This window comes from Oncorhynchus kisutch, linkage group LG1, assembly GCF_002021735.2.
Source record: "Oncorhynchus kisutch isolate 150728-3 linkage group LG1, Okis_V2, whole genome shotgun sequence".
NCBI classification, from domain to species: domain Eukaryota; kingdom Metazoa; phylum Chordata; class Actinopteri; order Salmoniformes; family Salmonidae; genus Oncorhynchus; species Oncorhynchus kisutch.
Genome location: NC_034174.2, coordinates 65,285,923 through 65,303,113, shown reverse-complemented (window position 1 = coordinate 65,303,113; position 17,191 = coordinate 65,285,923). Strand labels below are relative to the sequence as shown.

General features: G+C 43.4%; 1 long non-coding RNA gene and 1 pseudogene across 1 annotated transcript; both read right to left on the bottom strand.

Annotated features, from left to right (window-relative positions):
- Positions 1–351: 351 nt before the first annotated feature.
- On the bottom strand, positions 352–7,593 carry LOC116374822 (uncharacterized). The gene is made up of 4 exons (XR_004210763.1): positions 6,700–7,593; positions 5,804–5,860; positions 4,936–4,961; positions 352–4,197 (listed from the first exon to the last, which is right to left on the bottom strand). It is a non-coding gene; the product is annotated as an uncharacterized LOC116374822 (long non-coding RNA).
- A 2,027-nt stretch (positions 7,594–9,620) lies between these two features.
- On the bottom strand, positions 9,621–15,480 carry LOC109885843 (platelet endothelial cell adhesion molecule-like; annotated as a pseudogene).
- Positions 15,481–17,191: the final 1,711 nt, after the last annotated feature.

Genomic DNA, 17,191 nt, shown 5'->3' with positions numbered 1-17,191 from the left:
AAACTTTTACACAATGTTTGATACTGTCATTGTAAACATATTTCTTAGACTTCAAATCAAAGTTTATTTGTTGTCTAAACAGATTTGCAGATGGTAAAGCAGGTTCAGCGAAATGCTTGTGTTTCTAGCTCCAACAGTGCAGTAATACCTAGTAATAAACCAAAAAAAAACACTTTTTTTTAATTAAGAAATATCAGAACGAACAATGTCAGAGACCAGAATATAAATAAACAGTGTGTATATGTATGTATGTATGTATGTATGTATGTATGTATGTATGTATGTATGTATGTATGTATGTATGTATGTATGTATGTATGTATGTATGTATGTATGTATGTATGTATGTGTATATGTATGTGTATATGTATATATATATAGATGTGTTTAGACAATATGGACAGGATATGAATATAGAATTGACCCTGTATAGCTTCTTACTTTGTGTTCCTATTTCCTATTTTTGTGTTGTTGTTCTACCTTGTGTTATTTTTAGTGCTACATTATTATTCATTACTACATTGCTGGGTTTGGTGCTTGCAAGAAAAGCATTTCACTGTACTTGTGCACGTTACATTCAAACTTGAAACTTGAAAAGGTGTACACAGCAGTAGTTATACATGTTGTGTGTTCCGAGACGTGTCCCTCGTCCATAGTAGGCTATTAGAAATGCTTTATTACACTGATTTTGGATGACTATTTCCTGTGATAGATATAGAACATTTGACCTACAGACAAGTGTTGTGTTCCTTGACCTCTTATCAAAAGGGACACCTTTCATTTATTTTTCATTCCTCACCTTTGATTTTCGACAAATACACTACTCTACACTGAGCCTTTTCATAAAATGATTTATGACATTGGAGAACACATTGGGAGGGATCTTAGACCTAGATTGTCTTGTGATCTTTTAGGCATGATTGTGACCGTGTGCTGGTGATGACTAACAAAACCTCTTGCAGCTAATTGGCTATGTATTGCCCTTGAGTGCACTGAAAGCTAGTCACAGTATTGGTCAATACTGAAACACTGATGAAAAACATACATACGCTTACAACCGAGTCAGTCATAAATTGTGCATTTTCAGTATATATTTAATAAAGATGGCTTAGGGCAAATAAAGCTTACACAAAGTCCATTTTAACAGTTGAGCTGAATAAATGCAAATAGACCAGATAAAGACGTGGAAACAATCTAACTGCCAGCATAGCAGTGACAAACTGGTGTTCTTTCACTGCCCCGTGGGCAAGGGCAGACAGGGCACTTCTTTCAGACAGGGCACTTCTTTCAGACAGGGCAGACAGGGCACTTCTTTCAGACAGGGCACTTCTTTCAGACAGGGCACTTCTTTCAGACAGGGCAGACAGGGCACTTCTTTCAGACAGGGCACTTCTTTCAGACAGGGCACTTCTTTCAGACAGGGCACTTCTTTCAGACAGGGCACTTCTTTCAGACAGGGCACTTCTTTCAGACAGGTTGCAGCCTTTGTTAAGTTCTTGTATTCATTGCTTTTGCCCACAATTTTATTTTGAACCCAGATGACAATACTTTTCATCGACCTTTCAAAGAAATAACGTGCATGGATCTAAGAGGTGTAATTCACACCTGTCTATTAGTTACAGTGCACGATAGTCCGTTTAATTGAATTCCCTTGCTTAATTTCAGATAACAGAATTCTTAAATGTTTGGCACCGTAATGCCGTTTACATAGATGTCTTTTCCTTCCAAACAAAGGCAGATAAGCAGAAAAGTTGTGAATTTGTGTTATGTGCAAATACTAGCAGGTGTCATGACTAACATCGCATTAAAGGGTGCCAGCTCTTCTCACAGTCATCTAATCTGTCACACGATTGACTGAGAAACTGATTTGACAGTTGCTCTGTTGCTCCACACCATCTCAACTACCATCGTGCGAGTTAATTATTTTCCGCCCTGTTTTCACAGTCAGTTCAATCTACTTCCATTAATGCAAACACACTGTAGGTACTAAGTAGGCTACTCTGTAATGACAGATAGACAAAACAAATATACATGTTTCTCTCCACACCCATTCACCACATGCCAGTATTAGCAACACTCACAGTGCTTACAGGGCAGGAACAATAGTATTGGGTGTGAAGGGTGGCAAGATGTTTATCTATTGTTTTATTTTGTCTGTAAGTCAATATGCTAATTATATTTCAAATAGAAGGATGCATGAGCACTGTGACTGTCACCCTGGTCCCTGCCATTTCATTGGGCCAATGATGCTATATGTTTGAGCTAGAAAACAATGCTACTTGGTACATAAGTCATATTACTATCATATTATAGGCTACTCTCATCTTGTCTGACCCAGCAAAACATATTATTCCACTTCCCATTCTAGATGTGAAAAATGGTGCGCACAAATTAACCGAATTTATTCATCCAAAAGCACAGCGCCATGATTACATTAACACAAGGCCTGCTATCGAAGCACTCAAGCGATGTTATGGCCATTCTGCTAATGTCCTTGAATTAGTCTAACAGGCTTCTGACCACGATGACAGACAGACAGAGAGAGAGAGAGACAGAGAGAGAGAGACAGAGAGAGAGAGCGAGAGCGAGAGCTGGGGACATTATGTAAATGGAACTAAGATCGAAGAGCGTTTATTTGTGGTTGCCATGACAATGCTGTAATTGCAGTTCCACAATGGCCTTGAGGTTATCAAAGAGGAAATTACGATTTAGATAGATAATTGACTGTAGGTTCTGTTGTCGAGACATTGAGAGATGATTACGAGAGTATGTCTCGGTGTTAGCTGACAGATAGGTAATTGACTGTAGGTTCTGTTGTCGAGAAAATGAGAGATGATTACGAGAGTATGTCTCGGTGTTAGCTGACATGTTCGTAAACAACACAGAATAGACATCATGCACCGTACTCGAGGAAGTAAAACTCAATGGAGGTCTACGAAGACGTCACAGTTGTATGGACGCGTTTTTAAGGTGTGAAAATGGTGTTTATCTTTTTCTATTAAGACAGAGTTACTCTGCAAGAGCTCTAAGTTTAAGATGGCATAGGCCTAAATATATTATAGTTTCACAAAAACAACCAAATAGGATTCTCCTCTCCAAAATAAACAAAAACCGAATCAGGGTTATGTATTTGACACACGTCTCAGAGTAGGTGTGCTGTCTGAGCTAGTTTCCGTTTCAGTGACTGCTGCGCCACTTGGGAGCCCTTACAATGTTGTAATGTTGCAATTTACAGGACGATTGTAACCATTCTCTATTAATATAACGTATTGCATAACACACCGTAATAATGTAATATACGATACTCAAATTTTAGATAGATTTGATTTTGTTTTAACATTACCTTGACTTTACTTGGATCATTTTGTGTATGATCTTACAAAAACAGTAACCGCAGTAAGAAGGTAATTTAAAACCATGTACAATTCTGTATGTCTGAGTCACTTCAGGCCTGACACTGTTCTCCCTCCAACTTTCGACACACTTGGACATAGCCTGGCAGGATGTGACATCACAAACACCATATACCATCAGGCTGAGCAGCTGGAGACATGCAGATCCCTCTGTTTACATTCACTCTTTATTTCCATAGTTATTGCCATAGTGTGATTCAGGGAAGGCCCTACAGGAGTGTGCTCTGGTTTGGGTGTGGACCCAGTCTAGTGACAGTAGGGAGGTTATCAGTCCACTCACACTGCCCTGCAACGGAAGTCTAAAAGGGGGATTGTTTTAGCCATCATGACAGAGCATAAGTGTCATGCTGTCCATTTAGGAGATCAAAGAGAACTGCATTCGAGGGAGGGGCCAGGCTAACTGAACTCTGTACCAACCTCTATGGTTATGAGATATGATGAAAAGGTAAACAAAGAGTATATAAGGTATGATAGAACTACACAGTAAGTCCTAATTAGGATGTGATTTTATTTGGCTATAAAATTATGCAAAATATCTACAGCTTACATGAGTCAACAATTTTCCTTATAGGGAAAATGTACAGAATACAAGAACAATATGGAAATAAGGACTGTGGTTAAAGTTGGAGGCAGAGGTGGGGATCATTTAGTTTGTGGTCCTAGTGTGAGGGGTCGTGAGGGATCAGAGGTAACCTTTACTCCAGGTCACGGTGGTCCTGGCGATTGACCTCCAGCAGGTCCTGGTTGACCTCCGGTTGGTCACCGTTGAGATCGGCGTACCCTGCTGAGACAACAGAGATCCCACTGAATATTAACACACTGCACTGCTCAACAGTGTCAATTTTGTAAACACTGTCACAATGAAAGTCAACACAGTAACTAACCTCAACACCATCACACACAGAAAAGTCTACACCGTAACGCAACCCAAACCAAAACTGTTACAGCACAACTCTATACCATCGCATTGGAACACAATCCGATTCTCTTAAGGCAGGTGAAAAATCCATCAACAACTGTTGAAAGTGGTCCTCACAGAATACTATACCATATTTCAGCAAGGCTTCACAGAATACTACACTGTATTTTAGGAAGGCTTCGCAGAAAACAAAACAATATTTCTCCAGGGGTAGCTGCACACACAAAAAAAACACAATGAAATTCCTTTATCACTAAAAACCACCTCCCCACAATCATGGCTGCTCCTCCATTTCCATCAAGGACTGAACTAACTGTCTTAAGTTTAGACCATCATGTCGTATCCTGACTCATTATGTCAAATTCCCCACAGCCCACAGAGAGAGAGGGAAGGAGGGAGGGAAAGAGAGAGGGAGGGAAAGAGGGATAAAGGGAAAGAGGTGGTGTGCCCTGTGGCCTTGATTCTGTCACTCCTCACCCTTTTTGTCAGCTGGAGGAAAGGTCAGTAGTTGTTACTGAGTGTGTTAGCCGTGTGCATTTGTTTTCACAGTGCCTCAGTCACAGACAGTAAAATGTAAGACACGGAGACTCAAACTGTACTTACATAGTGGTAATGGTCACCGGGTGCACCTGGGAAAACAGGACACAGGATCAGGGAAGAAGGACAACCTCTAGACCATTACAGAGATGACATAGCGTATAACCTGTTTCTCTGTGTGTGTACTCTTTCATTTGATAAAGGAATGAGGGACTACTCCTCCCCAGTGTGTTAGAGGGCATCCCATTCCTTTACATGTATTATTATCCCAGCACCAGTATTCTCAAGTTCAGGATGTGCGTATCACCCTCCCTTTCCTCTTTCATTAGAACACATTCAGAGGGGCATTGAATAATAATCATTCTCTGAATGAATTCATCACGATGACTCATTTGACAGTTATGACGCCCAGGCCCAGTTGCTGACTCATTGGTTCCCTTGAAACAGAGCCCATTGTTTTATCACAGCAGGGGTATAACTATGCCAAAAAGCAACAAGTGCAGTCCCTGCCCTCTTCCTATACGCTCACCCTCATCCTATACGCTCACCCTCATCCTATACGCTCACCCTCATCCTATACGCTCACCAATTTACCAGAGATGAGAGAGTTACAAACAAAAGGGTATGTTAAGTGTTTTATGTTAAATTTGGGTTGATAAAAGGTACATTTCCACATGGACTGCTTCACTGACAAATTCAACTTGGATCGTGTCTAAAAACAGGAACTTCCTGCAGCAAGAGGAAATAGTCACCTTCATACAGACCCCGCTGGTCCGGCAGGTCTGGATACAATAATGAATACCTCACCTTCTACCTCCTTTTACTCACTGCTGGTGGATGAGGTGAGTTATCCCCATGGCAACATCACGTGTTTTGAGACCTACTTTAAAGCACTTTATAAATGTAACCCATATTTACAGAGTGTTGGACTCACTGGTTGGGGAGTTCTGGACTTCACTGCACACCGTTTCTGTCCCTTTTCTCAGGGGAACTGCAGAACAAAAAAACAAAAAAATATGTAACAATGTCTAATTGTTACATAATTGTACCACTTAATCATTGCTCATGGGCACACACACACATTAGATAACCATCATCACATATCACTTCATTACAACTGTTACACATTTACTTGTTTGTCTTTTAGCAGATGCTCCCCATCTCTTGGCAAATTATTGTACTGGATACTTAAGGACAGGGGCGTAACTTTCACTGGGGACAGGGGCATGCCCCCCCCCCCCTTTCCACCAGTTTTATGTGGTATGTGATACAAAAGGAGGCAACAGTGTGCTTTAGGACCATGCGGACGTCTCCGAGTGGTCACGTAGGCTGTTTAGTGTTTATCCAACTGGATAATAATAAAATAAATATGCCCCCCCCCCCCCCCCCCCTTCTAAAACCAAAGTTGCGCCCCTGCTTAATGATAAGCCCAACCAACCGCCATAGCAAACCCATTGGGGCCAACAGAGTATACTAATTGAGGGGGGTTGGTACCATAGAGAGTAGCCTGGCAATTAGCTCAGCTTCCTTCCTGTTTATTCGCCAGAAGATGTTTCTGGAAGCCTGATCACCATGGTTATCACAGGTTACTGAAGAGACGGCTTAATTGTGGCCAATTAGACCCTCCCCCAGGAAATGGCACTGAGTCTTATTAGCTGAAATAATGATGGCAAAGAAAACCCTCTTGTGATGATTCAATATGAGTGAAGGGACAGAATGAGAGAGGGAAGAGGAAGAAAAAGCACTATGAGCAGGAGAAACGGGAGCAAGATAAAGGGAATAAGAGGGAGAGGTAGCCAGAGTGAAAAACTGGTGTGTGTGTGTGGTCACCTCTGGCAGGGTCCACAGGTTGGCGGTGTACCACTTCAGTGTACTCCACATCAGGCTCATTATTAGACACTGCACTGCTCTCCCCCTCACTGCCTGCACCAGGACAAGATACACATACATTCCATCACACAAAACAGCCCAAGACAGAGCCAGACTTTAGACAACACAGCTTGAAATCTATATGCAACTATAACCCTCTTTATGAATCCTCTATGAATGTACTCTGTGGGTCTCACCTGGGCATCCACTCCAACGACAAGACACAAGCACATAGATGCACACAGAAATAAAGCAATGCTCCCCGACACAAGCTAGGAGATCTAATGATCCAAGATTCCCAGTGAAGTTACTGCCCACTGAAGCTAAATGACTGTTAGGTGTAACAGGAAATTGAGACTTATGGTCCTATTAAATTAAAACCGCCAACCGGAAAGTTCTGGGGGAGGTAAAACAATAGTTATGTCTATTGTTTCACAAATTGAATATTATTCCATCGCTTGAATGGATTAGAATTCCACCACAAATGTTTTATTGAATTGATTGGAGCATTTAATTGTGACATTTTAACAGGCTGCTGAGCGATTAGAACACCGCAAGAGAACATACTGTAACAAACGATAAGTGGATATCAGGCCTCCATTTTGATTTCCACAGAGCTGTTTCGGTGCCTTATGCACTCTGGCTACTGTTTGGTAAACAACAGGAACACAATAGCTCCCTGCAAAAACAACTTCCCATTCGTTTATGCGATCCCAGATTCTATTGAACCTCAGCGGGCCCTAAGCGATTAATTTCCTCCACCTGCTGCCTGCGTTCAAACTCGACTGGCCTGAAACAAACAGTCTGCCCCCAAGTCCACTATTTAACAAATCCCCTTTTATAAATGTTTTTTTTTTGCCAACATAGGAAATGAACGCAGACGCTATCGTTTCATTATTCCTTCAAGGTAGCCTTAGCTAGTAAACTCCTTTAAGGATGTTGTGTCTTAAAAGTACTTTAGCCAACATATTAAGATGGTTGACAAAGCATCAAACATGGCTTACATATACTGGCTAAGTGTACAAAACATTAAGAGCTCTCTAATATTGAATTGCATTCCCCCTTTTGCCCTCAGAACAGCCTCAATTCATCCAGGCACAAGGTGTCGAATGCATGCCACAGTTATGCGTGGCCCATGTCGACTCGCGCAAGTTGGCTTGTGGGAAGAAGGTGGACTATTCTTGACACACACAGGAAACTGTTGAGCATGAAAAACCCAGCAGCGTTGCAGTTCTTGACGCAAACCGGTGCGCTAGGCACCTTAAACCATACCCCGTTCAGAGGCAGTTAAATATTTTGTCTTGCCCATTCCACCTCAAGGGCACACATACACAATCCATGTATTATCTCAAGGCTTAAACATCCTTCTTTAACCTGCCTCCTCCCCTTCATCTACACCCGTCTTTCTTAAAGTATGGGACGCAACACACTGTTAATGGTGGGTCGCGATGTGTCAGTGTACATTTATAATTGTTTCATTAATTACTGGAATTGATTTGGCCAAGTGCAACTGCGCTTTTTGCTTAAGCAGCGGCCTCTGCTCAGTTTGGCAGCTGCGCGAGTGTGAGGTGCCTGCGTGCTTCGCGGTTTACCGGATCTTTCTCTGATCTTTCGCTGTCGTTCAGGCAGCAGATGACGCGCTGTCAGCCACTGACTTGTTATTCCCACTCGCCATCACTCACCGTTGTCATCAAACGGACTCATGCTAGCCACAAGTTCTGACTGAGCTCAATTGTCATGAAACGCAAATACAGCGATGAGTTTCTTTCTCTTTCATACAAACGTATAACGAGGAGCGCCCACAATGTGTTTTGTGTGTGGAAGTGCTCAGGAATGAGACTCGCATAATTAACAAATTAATAAAACGACACGTCCTGACCAAACATCCACAACATGACTGTAAACCTAGGGAGTTCTTTCAGAACCGGGCAGAATGCTACAGGAAACAGTGCTTCGACAGTGGAAGTCAGCTAGCAAGGCATTGTTGTAATTTTATAACAGGCGATACGCAGTAATAAGGGAGTACTAACTCATTGTAGTGGTAGTAGTGATTTCAAACAATCCCCTGGCCTTGTACACAGCTAATAGCTAACATTCCCCAAAGCAGGCTAGCTACTGATAGTGCAACCCTAATTAACAGTACAGATGAAGATTAAACATTCAGGCCTACTGTACATCTTACTGTAGAAACTATTGTTGAAAACTAGTCTAGGTTGGAACTGTTGCTGTTAAAATACAATAATAATTGTTATTCTTAACTGGAATAAACTGATTGAAACAAGATGCTTTTTGGGGCAAACACAGCAGGAAGCGGTCTCCTGCCTGACTGAGAAAGCAGTAGATGTTCTGATCCAGTTTGTCACCACATACCTATGCGAGTCAGGGTTCTCAACTCTGACACTTAAAAAACAAGTCCAGAAACAGTTTCAAGGCTGAGCTTGACCTCAGTGTTGTACTGTCAAAAACAGAGCACAGAACAGACCTGCTCTCATTAGGACTGTGTGTGTTTTCTGGGCTACATCTGTGGGATGTGATCAATCACTTTATTCCAGCTCAGAATAAAAAATATGTATTGTATTTTAACAGAAACAGTTCCAACCTTGACTTTCTTTCAACAATAATTTCTACAGTAATGTACAGTAGGCCTGATCATTGTTCATCTGTACTGTTACTTAGGGTTGCACTATCAAAAAGCCTGTGTGTGTGTTCTGATATTCGTCTGTGTGATGTGATCAATCCGTTTATTCCAGTTCAGAATGAAAATGAATTCATTATTGTATTTTAACAGCAACAGTTCCAACCTAGACAGATATGTAAGAGTGTTTTAATGGGGGGAAATAAACATTAATACATATTTATATGTATATTTCGTTTAATTGTTATTTGTTTTAGGCATAAGGGCAATGACATGTACCCATGTAAAGTTGCATATTTTCCTAAGCTTGGATCCCAGGAAAACACAGAAATTCTTATTTGGGTCCCAGGCTGAAAAAGTTTAAGAACCCCTGATCTACTCCGATTTGAAGTGGATCATAGCTTTCACCATGATTCACCTGGTCAGTCTGTGTCATGGAAAGAACGGGTGGTAATATTTGGTATACTCAGTGTAGCTACACAGCATTACAGACATTCATTGGTATCTCACCAAACAATTTGCGCTATTGACACAATGCAAATAAAATGTTTTTATTCTATTTTATTCTAAAATAAATCAATTAACCAAACCCAAAATATATACACACATTTCTATTGATGATGGACTAGTGTACTGTATATACAGATCAGATCTATGCATTTAGACACGCACACATTGTTTTTGGACAAACAGACTATTAGACAAATGGGCTAGTTCCATCCTTCGATAGACATGCAGTCAGACAGGCAGACAGACACAGTGAGGTGAGAACACAGGACAAAGACAGTATGTTGATAATGACAGGAAAGTACATTCTTCCAGACAGCAGCAGGAGAGGGAGCAATGGGGCCAGTTCAACTGTCTGTCACTGGGACTGATGTTGACAACAAGCCCCTTGGTGTCAACCATATTGTGTACTCTACACCTGTACCTTCTGAAATTACATCTACAACGCATCAAAAAGTTGTAATATTTTCTCAAAGGAACACATTTTGGCCATTTTCCCCTCTCTAAAATGTCTGTGGGGATTTTTTTGTTTGAGCCATTGATCCAATTGTCATCCTTGGTTTTCCTCCCACATATTCCTTTATTCAACCAAGATGTTTGTTCTTTTTTGGTTCAAACCAAAAAAGTCCCTCCATCTGTGGGGTTTCTCTACACTGTTGCTGGGAGACTGTAGCTGATGACTGTTGCTGATGCCAACAGGAAGTGATGCCACACTCTTGCGTCCCATTGGTCGCTCTTCCCTCCATGCCGTCAAAGGGTGGCGCTGCGTCTGTAATAGGATGAAATGGCCACTCAACACCACAATCACTACTGAACACAGCTGCCCTGTAGCTAGCTACATCCTGCAAACCACTGCAGAATCTGCACATCTAATGAGGCATGTTTGCTGAAGTAAAACATCAATTGTTAAGACCCGTATCGATTTGTATATAAGGAACTAAGCTAAATACACACACACACACAGCAAGCCTCTCTGCCATGTCCTCTCTCATACATTCTAAGTTGCACAGGATGTCTACAGCTGGACGGTAAGACAATGCATTTTTGTTCCTCTAACAGGAAAATATGAGAGGAGATGCAGAGAGTTAAGAAGTCACCTAAGGTCACCTCAGAGACCCCTATATGCACACCGTATGGGTGTCATGATATGGACTGATGTTAGGATGACAACTTCTGACACCAACATGCTACAAGCAGCTTGCATGCTAACGGCTAGCATGAAATGGAACACACGTATGGGGGGTGAGACATCTTCACTGTAGAGAGAGAGAGGAAGGAAGAGTGGGAGAGGTAGGGAGAGAGATGCAGGGAGAGGGGGGAGGTAGGCAGAGTGTTTGTGAGAGGAAAAGGGTACAGGTTGAAAGACAGTTAGGGTGGGTGGAGATGAGGACAGGGTGGAGAGAGGGGACAGAGGATGGTTGAAAGAGAGAGAAAGTCAATCTTAAAGTTCAGAGTCAAATGTCCATCTGCTTCGTCCTCTTGGGGTCTGAACTTAAGTGTTCCCTTCATTCCCCCTCTCCTCCTCATCCCCCCATCTTCTGCCTTGCCACTGGAGCTGCCGTAGTGCCAATATGGGGGGAAGCAGGCTGGGTCTAATTGCTCTGGATAATGAGTGCTGGCCACGTCGTGCTGAGGAGTCACAACCCATGGGAGCCTAGCACATTGCCGCTAGCATCCGGATTGACTGTGCTCTCGCGTTAGCCGTCGGCACTAACCACACCACAGGACAGAGGGCAGAGTGGCTGCGGGGAATTTAGCGTGGCTCATGCTAATCAACGCCACAGCAGAGGAGCTCATTGGGGTTCGTTAATAGTGGGGTCAGATAACCTTGCTGGCAGGCACTGGGGTGGAGGGATCAGATCAGACATTAGTAAACTTGTCAGTTGTCACTGAAGCAGCCCCTGAACAGTGTTGTGAGAAGAGCAAAACTGTCGCTGCTGGTCCAAAGAGGAGTCTTTCGTTTCTACACAAGTGGTGCTGTGAATGCAAATGAATCTAGACTGGTGCATCCAGTAAGAGCAGTAAATAAATGCATGTCTATGGTGGAGTGTGTGGACACCCGCTGTGTGTGCTGTTTGCCTGTCTCTCAACCTATTGTGATAAGTAAAGCAGGGCCTTGCTCTATCTTCTCAGAGTGTGTGTGTGTGTGTGTGTGTAACTCTCACCATCTACGGTGACAGGCTGACTCTGGACCATGGTAGTGTCGTTGATGGCCTTGCAGTAGTAGGTGCCACTGTACTCATTCCCCCCTCCCTTGATCCGGTGGGACGCGCTGGATTGGGTTGAGGTGGTGAACAGCGGCTACGTTCCCACTTCGGTATCACTTAGAGGTGACGGGCGGGGAACCTTCCACCCCATAGATCAGGTACATCTCGTCTCCCTCTGTGACCCCCGACAGGTCTGGGGTGATGATGATGACTCCTGGATTGGAGAGAGGCACTGGGAGAGGGGTATTTCTGATGGTTAAATAAGAAGTGTGCAATAATGCTACAATCCAATGAAGCATGGACATGTTTAACGTTGTATACCATTCCACACTTCAACAGGCTCAGCTATGACTGCGGTGGTGTTTGTTGCTGACCAACGCGTCGACTTTGGGGTTGTTCTGTGCCTCACATTTATAATCCACTGTGTCGCTGTAGTGCTGGACGGTGATAGGGAAGATGGCCTGATGGTGCGGCTGCTGCACGGTGGTCGAGTTAACCTCAGAATACTTCTTCCACAAGGTGTAGTCGATGGGTAGGCTGCCTCGGTCTGAGTGACAGCGCACCTGAAGGGCTTTCCCACGATCACTCTGCCAATGGCCGTTATCTCCGGTTTACTGTCAAGAACTGGGGAATGAATAGAACAAGTGATTGAAATTACAAAATGGACTGTTCATGTGGAGAGGTCACCTTCCAATGACATCAACATTACTTAGCAGCTACACATATGACCACACTTAGCGGCTACACGTGTGACCACACTTCGACTCAAAGGTTGTATCGGAGTCAAGAATGACATTTAAAAACGGGTGTTCTTCACCTAAGAGCAATTTCCCACATTATCATTTTTGATTGGAGTTCCCCGCTTTAATATCATATTGTTGTGACAGATACTGCATCCATACATGTTATCAGCATATCCTTATTTTACCAGGTAAGTTGACTGAGAACACATTCTCATTTACAGCAACAACCTGGGGAATAGTTCATAGTGGAGGAGATGAATGAAACAATTGGAAGCTGGGATGATTAGGTGACCGTGATGGTATGAGGGCCAGATTGGTAATATAGCCAGAACACCGGGGTTAACACCCCTACTCTTACGATAAACGCCATGGGATCTTTAATGACCACAGAGAGTCAGGACACCCTTTTAATGTCCCATCCGAAAGACGGCACCATACACAGGGCAATGTCCCCAATCACTGCCCTGGGGAATTGGGATATATCTTTTTTTGACCAGAGGAAAGAGTGCCTCCTACTGTCCCTCAAACACCCCTTCCAGCAGCATCTGGTCTCCCATCCAGGGACCGATCAGGATCAACCCTGCTTAGCTTTAGAGGCAAACCAGCAGTGGAATGTAGAGTGTTATGCTGCTGGTGATTAACTAAATGAATTTATTCAAAGACAAGTGAGATTGACTTAATTTGGGTCACACATAAGTCTTATGGGCTGTAGTAGTGCCTTTTGCTTGGACAGGCAGCTTTGCACTGTACTTGGAGATCATCCTGGCGTCTGCTTTAGATGAGTAATTCCCATTCGTGCGGCGTACCCCTACGGCGACATATATACCATTGAAGCTGCCTGGCGTCAGTGTGTAATTGTCCTTGTAAATGGAGTATTTCACATCCGAAGCTCAGATTCTGTCAGAGGAGTCGTTGGTACTCTTGCAGGTTAACGTGAATTTTCAAACACCTCTGTCGGACACATGGTCAGAACTGGCTGTGAAAACAGTTCTGTTTGGTGGATTAAAAAAACAATTGATTCCTCAACACTCTTGGAGGCTGAGTACATGTAAGAACATCCACGAGGAATGTTGTGATGAACATTGATAAGGTAATAGATGTGAATAGGGTTGCCCAGGTTTTTCAGAAATCCCGGTTGAAGGATTCTGGATTTCCTGTTTATTCGCTCCTGATTCCAGGAAACTTCCAACCAGGATTTCTGGAAAACCTAGGAATTTAAGGAAAGATCACCAGAATTTTAACCCTAGCTGCGACTTGGTTATACACTGATAAAACAGATAGCTGTTGAAAAAAGCGTATCAAGAAAGCTAACACCACATTCTACAGTACATTTCAGATTCCTTACAAATCCAGTCACTCACCTGTAATCGTCACGTTTTCCGTTGCTTGCTTGACAACATTTCTCATCTCCAAACTGGACTCAAACTCCCCAGAGTGCTCAGCCAGGGCTCTCATGCTGTGGTTGGCTTTACTTTGACCAGTACTCAGCAGAATCAGTCCCTTGCTCAGGTAGACTTTGAGCCCAGAGCTGTTCTGGAGGTTACTAATGACACTGCAGATGTCCAGATCTTCCCCTTCGATGATCGTTGGACAGAGATGACAGGTGTGATGAACAGCTCTGGAGGACAAAACGAGGAAAATTGGTCTGGAAGCTGAAGTTTGAAACCAAGATACTTTTCCCCAGACACATTCTTTTAAGTTTCGGACATGGTTAAAATGATTAGAGATTAATTGAGATTGAGAACAACAGTAGGGTCCTGGACTAAAGGTATTTCAACTGAGAATCTCCACTGAATGAGTGTTTCAGTCCAAGACTAGGTTTAACCTGTGTCTTGGAAACCGTCCCTAGATGTTCACCGCCATGTTCTGTTTTTGGGCTCCACTCACCTTCTACAGTGACCACCACATTGTTGCTGGCATTGGACGGGACCGAGTCTGTCAGCAGTAAGACCCTGTAGTCACAGTGTAGCTTGTGGGCGCCAGCGTTGTTGAATCACAGCCTAGTCTCCACCTGGTTGGTCATAATAATATAACAATGTTAACTAGAAAAGTAAACGTGTGTGTGCTTGCTACTTGAAGTGTTGATGTTTGTGAAATAAGTTGTAGTGGGGGTAAAAAAACCTTAGCAAGCACAGCCAATATTAACACACATGGTTGGCTTTGACCATCTCCTCATAAAGGTCCTTGGAGTCCTAGTAGAAGACGATAGCGCCGGACTCCTCGGGGGCCTTACACCAAACGGTCACCTCCTCTCCCTTGCTGAACACACACTTGTCGAAGCTGAGGACTGGCGTCTGCAGGCCTGGATGGACACGAGTGCGAGTGAAAGCACGCGGTCACACAGATAAAAATCACATGCCATAGACAGAGTTATGCTTAACTTGCAAGCTTTTCAGTCCACAACAGAGAAGAGTTGACAGAGTACTAACCTGTCAGTCAGTTTCTCAGAGTTGCTGCTTAGCTCCTTGCCCTGTATGTTCACCTTGCATTCGTACTTCCCAGTGTTTGCCACTCTGGCCATGCGCAGAGAGTAGAGGAGGTCCTCTGTGGTGGTGGTGCTCCTCGTGTACACCACGGTGTTGTCCTTGTAGATGGTGTATTCACGGTTCAGGAGCCAAGAGCTGCTGACTAAGGCCTGGCAGCGTACCATCACATTGGTACCTTGGGAGACGGCGTTGCTGGGCTCGAGAGTCAGATTGACACTTCGGATTGTGAACACTGGAGAAATAACTCAACGTCAATGCTCTGACCGATCAAATGTTCTGTATAACAAAAGTTCTAGAAAACAAGCCTTTGTGATCTTATACCAAAGCACATTATTTAGTGAATTCACACTTGGTAGTGACATTAATCTTTTCACTGAGGCCAAAAAAGATATCCCCATAGTAAGAGAACAGTGCAATAAAACACAGTGCTATAAAGCTAGTCATCTTCCAGCTCCAAGATATTCAGGAGATGAAATAACACACCAATGAATTGGATATAAACACAGACCCTCAACAAAATCATAAGAAGTCCTTTGATTCAGTTCATGCTGATAGCGAACTGTTTTCCCACATTTGTCCTCCACAGAGTACTTCTTTAGATAAAGGGGCCTCCCAGTGGGGTCTAGTGCAGACATTCTTCTGCCAGGTCCCCCCCCATCCTAACAGGAGGAGGCGGCGTGTGACACTGCTAACACGAGTTTCCAAAGCCTTCCACAACTTTTCCAGTGTCTCATAATCCAAAAGTGTGAAGACACTGACAAGACAAGATCCAGGAACCATTCTCATCCAGTGTGTCAATACAGTTTTAGCTGTGTTAATACTATGATTAGGGTATATATATATATTTTTTTTTTTACCTTTATTTTACTAGGCAAGTCAGTTAAGAACAAATTCTTATTTTCAATGACTGCCTAGGAACAGTGGGTTAACTGCCTGTTCAGGGGCAGAATGACAGATTTGTACCTTGTCAGCTCGGGGATTCGAACTTGCAACCTTTCGGTTACTAGTCCAATCTACTTTCTAATGCTATGGACTTGTTTTACTGAAACATATCTTTTACTGAGAGGTGACTGATATCAAATCAAATTTATTTATATAGCCCTTCGTACATCAGCTGATATCTCAAAGTGCTGTACAGAAACCCAGCCTAAAACCCCAAACAGCAAGCAATGCAGGTGTAGAAGCACGGTGGCTAGGAAAAACTCCCTAGAAAGGCCAATACCTAGGAAGAAACCTAGAGAGGAACCAGGCTATGTGGGGTGGCCAGTCCTCTTCTGGCTGTGCCGGGTGGAGATTATAACAGAACATGGTCAAGATGTTCAATGTTCATAAATGACCAGCATGGTCGAATAATAATAAGGCAGAACAGTTGAAACTAGAGCAGCAGCACAGTCAGGTGGAAGTTGAAACTGGAGCAGCAGCATGGCCAGGTAGACTGGGGACAGCAAGGAGTCATCATGTCAGGTAGTCCTGGGGCATGGTCCTAGGGCTCAGGTCAGTTGAAACTGGAACAGCAGCATGGCCAGGTGGACTGGGGACAGCAAGGAGTCATCATGTCAGGTAGTCCTGGGGCATGGTCCTAGGGCTCAGGTCCTCCGAGAGAAAGAAAGAGAGAAGGAGAGAATTAGAGAACGCACACTTAGATTCACACAGGACACCGAATAGGACAGGAGAAGTACTCCAGATATAACAAACTGACCCCAGCCCCCCGACACAAACTACTGCAGCATAAATACTGGATGGGGCGGCAGGGTAGCCTAGTGGTCACTACCAAGTGTGAATTCACTAAATAATGTGCTTTGGTATAACCACTAGGCTACCCTGCCGCCCCATATCAGTCACCTCTCAGTAAAAGATATGTTTCAGTAAAACAAG